Here is a 9114-nt window from a genome sequence, read left to right on the forward strand (position 1 = left end):
TCTTCCCCACTCCACGCGCACCTCCTCCAGCCTGCACCCCGAATCGCGCGCTGCCCACAAAAATGCAGTCCAGATTTGAGAAGCAGCTGACGTCTGCTGCCGGCGTGACCCGCATGCCACACACCAGGCCCGGCGGGGACGACCACCGGGCGGCCCCCGGGGCGCGGTGCCAGGCGCGCACGACCCGGCGCCGGGCTGCGTCTAGGACCCGCGCGCCGCCGTCCCCGCCGTCCCCGCCGTCCCCGCCGCTCGAAGCCTGCCAGCAGCGGCGGGAGAGCAGGGCTCGCGCCGGCTTCCTGGGAAGACGCTGTTCCCGGCACAACTTTTCCCACTTCGCCGGCCGCAGCGCAAAGAGACGCGGCCGTTCCCTTCCCATTCCCAGCATCCAACTCCCTTCCCGCTGCGCCTCCGAGCCGTCCGGGGCCGGACCCCTTCCCTCGCCGCGGGCTCCGGAGCGCAGTTCCCGCGCCGGCCGCGCTCGCAGCCCGGGCTCGACCGGCCGCGACGGCTCCGCGTGCGCCCGCGCCGCTGCGCCCACCTGGCCGGGGCTGCGGGCTCCCCGTCCCGCGGCGCGCGCTGGGCCCGGCGTCTCCCACTCACCCGGCGCCCGCTCGGCGTCTCCGGCTCCCAGCCGCAGCCTTCCCCGGCCGGGGCTTTCCGTTACGCCTCCTCGCAGCCGCCTCTCTCTCGCCCCCGCCGGCCGCTCGGGGAAGGAGGAGGAGGAGGGAGGAGAGCGGGAGGAGGGGGCGAGGAGGGCGGGGAGGGGAGAGGGTCCGCGGCGCGGGGGAGGCGGCGGCGGCGAGAGCGCGCGGCCGCGGGGCTAGCACTCGGGGGAGGAGCAGGAGGAGGGGCGGCGGCAGCGAAAGAAAGAGGCGGCCGAGCCTCCCAGCCCAGGCCCCAGCCCCGCGCCGCTTGCCCAGTCACCATCGCCGCCGTCCCGCCTGCGGCCGGGCGGAGGGGGCGGCCCGGGGCTCCCCCGGCGCGGCGCGCGGGGCGGGACGGGGCGGCGGCGGACGAGGCCCGGCCTCCCGAGGGGAGTGTCCTGCGGCTCCCGGGAGGGTGTCCGGGAAAGGGGATCCCCGAAAGGGGGCGCGGGGACCTGGGAGCCGCTCACTGCGCCCGACGGGCAGCGGCGGCGCCTCCTGGGGTCCTGCGAGGGCTCCCCGGGCCGGGCCGCGCCGCGGGACCTCCGGGGGCAGTTTCGAGAAACCGCGTCGGGAGCGCCGGAGGCGGGGAGCGGCGCTGGGGGAGCCCGGGGCGAGAGGCTGGGCTTCTTCGGCGGAGCGCGGGCCCGGGGCGCTCGGAGCAGCTCCCCAGCCCCGGGCTCGAGTGGGAAGAACGGTCTGGTGGCCCCGGGAGTCCGGGGCACCCCCCACCCTCGCTGCCCTCTCCCGGCGAGGAGGCTCTGGGCTTAAGTGTCCGTGCCCTGTGAGTCTCCATCTAGGTGAGGAACCCAGGGCCAGCAATCACAAAGAATATTCCTAAATAGAATGCTTTGGATGTTTCAGGACATCTGAGACATCTTCCTCCTCGCTCAAAATACGGTTTCGGGATAAATTTTGAAGGCGCGTTAGCGACAGTCTGAAAACACATCCTCGTCCAGAGAGGGAACCCACTAACTCCACCACCGCCCCCAGGGGTGGGAGCAAAGAACTGAGTTAAATGGCCATGAATTAAGGTGACAATATTTTTGTGATTGAAATGTTGGGACACAACACCTGACAAAGCAAATTTGCCTTTTTTTCTTGTTAAACTTGCTGCCGTCCCCAGTTTCTCAAGCCCTTGTCTGCGACATCTCTATCCACCAGTTGCCCAGATTCAGACTAGGGGTCCATTTGGGGTCTCTGCCTCCACTGCCAGTAGCCACTCCCATTGATTCTTCACTTTTAATGACTTTCCAGCTGTCCTGTCCTTTCCAAGCCCACTGCCACCTTCCTGGCTCTTGCTGTCTGGGGCTGGATGGCTTCAGTGGTCATCTCCCGGTTCCCTGCTCTGGCCCTCTCTGCACTTGCATCCATATGCACAGGCCTACAAGTTAATGGCTCTAGAACACCACTAAGACAGGCCACTTCCTGTTCTAGAAGCACTTTGCCAGTGTCCCCCTCCCCCCTCCCCCACCCCCACACATCCACTCCTGAGAGCCTGGCACTCTGTCCAGATGGGGACCTCCCTCCTCCACGCCCCCTTCCATCCATGCCTGTATCCACGTGGGAGTTGCTGATGCTCTTACCAGAACTAGAATGCTCCCTTTCATCTTCTCCCACAGCCAAGTCCATCTTATCTTCATTGAAAATGAACTTTGCAGTACTACATTTCTGCTATAAAAGGATATATGTGTTCTTCCTATTTTGTGAAATCACACACTGGAAATAACAGGGTTTATGGCGGAAATAGAGTTGGGAACAGATGACTCAAAATCTATGTAACATTACAATCAGAGCACTAACAAAAACAGTACCATTCCAAAAAAACATATTACAGAGCTAAGGAGCCACGTTAAATTCCTGTGAATATTACAGTAAACATAAATATAGGAGTTTACCTTTATAAAAACATGAAGATAACTGTTGAAGAGAAAATAAGGGGAATTGTTTGAGGCTATTGACTTAGGATAAACACAAGATGTACAAATAAGACAAGAACCCTCTGCCCCTGCCCCCTCCACTCCCCACCTTCTAAACTCTTCCAAGTTAGAAGAATTTCAGGCCAAACCAGTCCAAGAGAAAGAATGTAGGGTGAATGGGCACCAGGCAGAGCACCACATGAACCCATAACTCACTCTCTGCTGTGTTTTGCAGCTTCTGTTAGTTGGTGGTGCAAAATATGAAAGTACTAGGAACACTTACATATGAACCACCACAACTACACCCATTTTACTAATATCCTTTCCCTGCATATTATCAGTCATGGTTGAATTCGTGTGTGTTATGCATGTTCTTGTTGCAGAAACACCCTTGTACCAGAGGAAACAGTACTCGATCTGAAAAGTAGATAAATTATACTTAATATGAAGCAAGAAATTAGGAATGGTACAGGGAGGAAGAATAGAAGAGATGCTAAACAGTATAGTTCCAGAAGAAAGTACCTGCTATGTTCTATGGAAAGGTAGGGCTGGAGAAAAGATGATAGCAGGAACTTTGGGATATTGTAAATGTTGCTTCTATCATGTGCTTCAGCCAAATTTTCAAGAAACACTCACTGTGAAGCATAAGTGAGGAAGAAATTATAAGAAATTAAAGGGTGTCTGCACAGTTTGTTCAAATGACAAGGAGGCCTTAGAAGAAAATGATTATGATCCACTTGGATAGGTCATAAGGTAAAATTACAGAGGTGCCTGGCTAAAATGTATGATTCTGAACTTACTTGCCTGTGCAAATCACTCTGTTCTCTGAATGTCTGGACATTATACCTCACCTAGAGTACTTTGTTTCAACAGGGCTAGATATTTTTCACTTGTGAACACTTTGTATCTTATTCTGAGTAAGAATCTGCTTGGAATTTAAATAAAATATGCATTGATAACAGGAAAGCATTGACATGTTTTCATGATTGTCAGCATACTCAATATTGGTTAAGTTTAAATTTGCATATTCATCTTCATAAAACTAATCCCCAAATCCACCACCCCCCACTTTGAAAGACTGATATTTCCTAAAACTGTACATGATCCTAGAATTTCAGTGCTAGGCACAAACTTGGAAATCAATGTCCTTTGAAGATGACATAAAAAACTTGATTGTTTAAATGACGAATCTCTTCAAGGAAACTAGCAGAATTGCAGTTCACTCACAGGGTCTTGTGAGACGTCACTGACTTAAAAATGATTCATTCTGCTTTTTTTTGTTCCATGGATGTAATTTTATAAAGAAGCCATCTGAAATTCAAAGAATCCATTTTCCTCTACAAATAAGGGTGGGAAAAAAGGCAATTTTGAGCACAAACTCTTGAAGGGCTCTACTGATTAAAATTATTACTCTGACCTATGCGAGACAGAGGTTACCTTTTTGGCCACAGCAAATGGCCTGGCTAAAGTCTCCAGTGGACTTAGAAATGTCATATCTTACTAATTTCTGCTTCCAATGGTCAGTTTTTAAGTCATGGACAAAAATGAAGCCTGAAAACACACAAAAAAATTTCCTTATTTATACCAAAATCCCATTCTAGCAAGGTGCTTTGGATGAGGATAGAGAAACACCAACTGATAACAAATATGACAGGTGTGAGTGCTGCATGATGGGGATGGCAATAGGACCAAGTCAGACATGAAAGGCTACAGGCTTTTGATAAAGAAAATCTAAATGATCTGTGGAAAAGACTCCTTTTTCCCCTCACAGATCTGTTAAAGACACCATCCACATTCCAGTCCAGCCAAAGAAAAATATGGCCCTCAAAATACTTACTGTGGCTAAGTCATAAAAGAAATAAATGCACAAAACTTTGGGTACTCGTGCTCATCCTGTAAAAACTGAAGCCTGTTGGCCACTTTTATGTTTCAGCCACAGTTTTTATCTTCTGGCCTCCGTTTCTCCTATACATGAAGCAGTAGTTTTAATTTGCCCACTGGATTTTCCTAAAGAAGTAGTCTGCTTTCCTGACTCTAGTTCCAAAACTAGACTCCACGTGACTCTGGTAGAACTCAATCTAAGAAGGTACTCCATTCATTTCCTGCTATTATGTCACCACCACCATAAACAGAGCCCTCTGGCCCTCATCCAACTGAGCTTATCCTTGAAGTGAGGTGGAAATTTCCATACAGTGAGACTCTTTTTTACTGCAAAATGACTTTATTAATTGCATGCAAATTCTGCAACATTCTTCACTGCTCAATAACTTGTAACAGGCAAACTCAAATTAATCTTTATTCACTCTGAATCCTCACTTGTAGACATTTTCCTGGACTACAAACCTTTTCCAGAAGAGGTATAAAATACAATGAAGCTTGGGAGATTAGCTGTCTTACAGTGTTCATGACAGGCATAAAACCACCCAGAGAAAACAAGCTTTGGCCCTTTATAACAACAATGCTGTGCATCTGGTCTGTGACTTGTGTTTTCAAGAGCTTTATCTTTTCTGTTATGAATCACATGTTGCTCTCAAAACCTCTAAGTGGTAAGTTTTCACGAGTACCCTCACTAGTACCTACACTGAAATTTGGAAAATACTCAGCATGATTCAATAGCAATGCTTAAAATGAGAACTTGAAAAAAACTACTGCTTTTTTTTTTTTTTTTTTGCATTGTAGAGAGGATTGTTGTCCTTAATCTGGTCCAGACTGAAAAATCTAATTTCCAATCTAAAAACCTTGCCTGCAAGGAATCATTATTTGATTTTGTTTTTACTTCTCTCTTCCAATACTTTTCCTGGAAACAAGAAACACAAAAATGTATATCGGGAAAACTAGCAATTGCTGGTTTGGGCATTCTATTTTCATTTAATGATAGAGTTAAAAAATATATTATTTTCTATTGATAATTAAAATATTGAGTATCACTGATTATAGCATGTATTCTGCCTACTTTCAAATGGACCTGGGTGACTTCTTACTAGAAATAACAGAAGAAGGTAAAGAGAGTCTCTTGCCAAGGTCCTGTTTACCACAGTCAAACATTAAACTTAGCTCTGGGCTTCCCAGAGCCAAGGCCAAGAATGACATACAATTAATGATATAGTTCTCATGGCATGGCAGAAGAATCCTAGTTGTTCTTCAAGTTAGGCAAACATTTTCCTGGCACTAACTTTTAAAAGGAATTGAATCATGGGAATCCTCATGTAAGAGACACTGGACAATCTAAACCTGTAGGTGCAGATGCAGAATCTTCACTCAAAGAAAGCACTAGACTCTTGCCCCACAGAAGCAGCGAGCATGGAAATTAACAAGACATGACAGACTGGTCTGGACTGTTTCTGTCATAGCCAAAACTGAATTATCTAACTTAACTTCGACCTAAACTCTGGGACTCAGAGGGTACTCTCTGTGTCCTCAATTAAAAAAAGAAAAAGAAAAAGAGCCTTGTATTAAGCAAATTATGCAAAAATAATGCCATTTCTTCATTAACTTCACAAATCTTTCTCAATTTTAATTCTGCTATTTCACATACAATTAACTTGACAACTATGACTTGTGTTCGTTTCAGAACAACCTTGGGAAGGTTTTCAATGAAAACAAGAATTAAGAACAAGGCCAATCAACACAGCTGAGATTAGTTCTAGCCTTTCTTCCACAGAACAGCATGTGCTATGCCAATTATACAAAAATAATGTTCAATCACTTTTGAGGTCATATAAATAACATAAGCTGTGAAATTAAAATGAAGCATAAAACTAGTTTTATAGTTGAAGAGTGATTTATTTAAATACCCTGTGAAATTTTGCTATTAGACAACTATCTCAAGATAGTTATAAATGCCTCTTTAATTTTCTAGAGTGTTGTGAGAAAAAATATTTGGTATTAATGAATTCAAGTCTCTCCACTGCATTTAGATATGTTTCATGGACATTTATGTTTCCTAGATATATAGTAAGAAAGTCTCCATGATAGGAAAAAATCATGGGCTTTGGAGTCCTTGGGACTGTGTTCAAATCACACCTCTACCATCAGTGACTAAATGATTTTAGGCAAGTTACTTCTCCAAATCTTAGTTTCGTCACCTTTAAATAAAGATAACATCACCTACTACATGAAATTGCACTGACTATTACATTATTATTATTATTATTATGTGCATGCAAGTATCTATTACAATTCGTAACATAAAATAGGTGCTCAATAGATGTTTGTTCCTTCCCCTTGACATCCATTCTCTTGCAAAAAGAATTTTCTACCAGTTCAAGAAGATCATTCTTCCCAGCTTGCCAGTTATATAGCTTTCCTATATTGCTTTTAAAAAATGATATGAGAGTCTAAATAGTGTGGTACTGGCATAAAGATAGACATACAGATCAATGGAATAGAATTAAGAATCCAGAAATGAACCCTCACATTTATGGTCAATGATTTCCAACAAGGGTGCCAAGACATTTCAAAGGAGTAAAGAACGGTCTTCTCAATAAATGGTACTGATACAACTGGATATACACATGCAAAAGAATGAATGTAAATCCCTACTTCATATTATTAACAAAAATTAGCTCAAAATGGCTCAGAGACTTAAATGTAAGCAATAAAACTATAAAACTCCATAGAAGAACACTACGAGTAAATCTCCATGACTTTCAGTTAGGCAATAATTTCTTAGATTTGACACAGGAAGAACAAATGACAAGAAAATATGTATAACTTGGACTTTCTTGAAAGTAAAAACTTCTGTGTAAGAAAGGGACACTATCAAGAAAGTGAAAAGACAACCCAAAGAATGGGTGAAGATATTTGCAAAACATGTATCTGACAAAGGACTTGTTTCCAGAATATATAAAGAATAAAAAAATGGTCTAATCAAAAAATGGGCAAAAGCTACGAATAGATACTTCTCAAAGAAGATATACAAATGGCCAATAACCACATGAAAAGGTATTCAACACTATTAGTCATCAGGGAAATGTAAATCAAAACCACAATGAGATACCACACTAGGATGCCTAAGATAAAGAAGACAGATAATATTTTTTTTTTTTTTTTTTTTTTTTGAGACAGAGTCTCACTTTGTTGTCCAGGCTAGAGTGAGTGCCGTGGCGTCAGCCTAGCTCACAGCAACCTCAAACTCCTGGGCTCAAGCGATCCTCCTGCCTCAGCCTCCCGAGTAGCTGGGACTACAGGCATGCGCCACCATGCCCGGCTAATTTTTTATATATATATCAGTTGGCCAATTAATTTCTTTCTATTTATAGTAGAGACGGGGTCTCGCTCTTGCTCAGGCTGGTTTTGAACTCCTGACCTTGAGCAATCCGCCCGCCTCGGCCTCCCAAGAGCTAGGATTACAGGCGTGAGCCACAGCGCCCGGCCGAAGACAGATAATATTAATAAGTGTTGGTAAGGATGTAGAGAAATCTTTATACTTTGCTGGTAGGACTGTAAATAGTGCAGCCATTGTGAGAAGCATTGTGATAATTCCTCAAAAATGTGAAATATGGAATTACTATATGACCCAGAAATCCCTCTGCTAGGTATATACCAAAGAGAAATAAAAGCATGTCTACACAAAATCTTTACATAGATGTTCATAGCAACATTATTCATGATAGCCAAAAAATAGAAAAAACTCAGACATCATCAGCTGATTAACAAACAAAACATGGTAAATACATCTAATATCATAATATTAATCCATAAAAAGGAATGAAGTACTGAAACATGCTATGACATGGATGAACTCTGAAAACAATATGCCAAGTGAAAGAAGCCAGCCACAAAAGACCACATATTATGTGATTCTACTTATATGAAATATCCAGAATAGGCAAATCTATAGAGACAGAAAATAGATTAGCATTTGCATAGGGCTGGGTGGGCGTGGGGGGTAGAAGGAAGTGAGGAGTGATTGCTAACAGGTACAGATTTCTTTGTAGGGTAATAAAAATGTTCTAAAATTAGATTGTAGTGATGTTACACAATTCTGAATATACTAAACATCACTTAACAGTACACTTTAAATGGGTGAATTTTATATGTGAAATAGATCTAAATTTTTTTAAAGAAATTAAGAAAAAAATGATAGAAATAGTTGTGTTCTCAACAACCAAGAATAACTTCGATAAACATTTGCTAAATACTGTGTGTAAAAGGGATACAAAAGGTGACTGGACATGGTTTCCATCCTCAAAGAGCTTAAAATCTAGGGAATGGATGCAGTTCAGTGAAGGTCAATGCACATTTTGATTGCTAGTGGGACCAGAATTAAATAAATAGCTGTAATACATAGTATTCATTTAATACACGATGCTAAGCACTGTGCTACACCTAGGGGTATAGTATAGAGTTTGCACGTCCCAGTCCACTAGAGGCACCCAGCTTCTGGGGTGAGAGAGAAAGATCAAGGCAAAAGCTCTGTGCTAAAGGTGTCAGGGAGCCCATCAACACTGGAAATGGGTGGTGGGAGGGGAATGGTGTTAGAGAAGGTTCTCCAGGGGGTAAATACGAGTTAGCAAGGTGAGAGGTAGAAGACAGTTATTCTGCTCAAA

General features: G+C 44.3%; 1 protein-coding gene across 1 annotated transcript in view; it reads right to left on the minus strand.

Annotated features, from left to right (window-relative positions):
• LHFPL2 (LHFPL tetraspan subfamily member 2) overlaps positions 1–783 on the minus strand; it is a 150772-nt gene extending 149989 nt beyond the window's left edge. The window contains exon 1 of the mRNA XM_012766769.3: positions 601–783. The gene's annotated coding sequence lies outside the window, so the exon portion shown is untranslated. The remainder of the gene's footprint in view (positions 1–600) is intronic.
• Positions 784–9114: the final 8331 nt, after the last annotated feature.

This window comes from Microcebus murinus, chromosome 11 (genome assembly GCF_040939455.1).
Source record: "Microcebus murinus isolate Inina chromosome 11, M.murinus_Inina_mat1.0, whole genome shotgun sequence".
NCBI lineage: Eukaryota > Metazoa > Chordata > Mammalia > Primates > Cheirogaleidae > Microcebus > Microcebus murinus.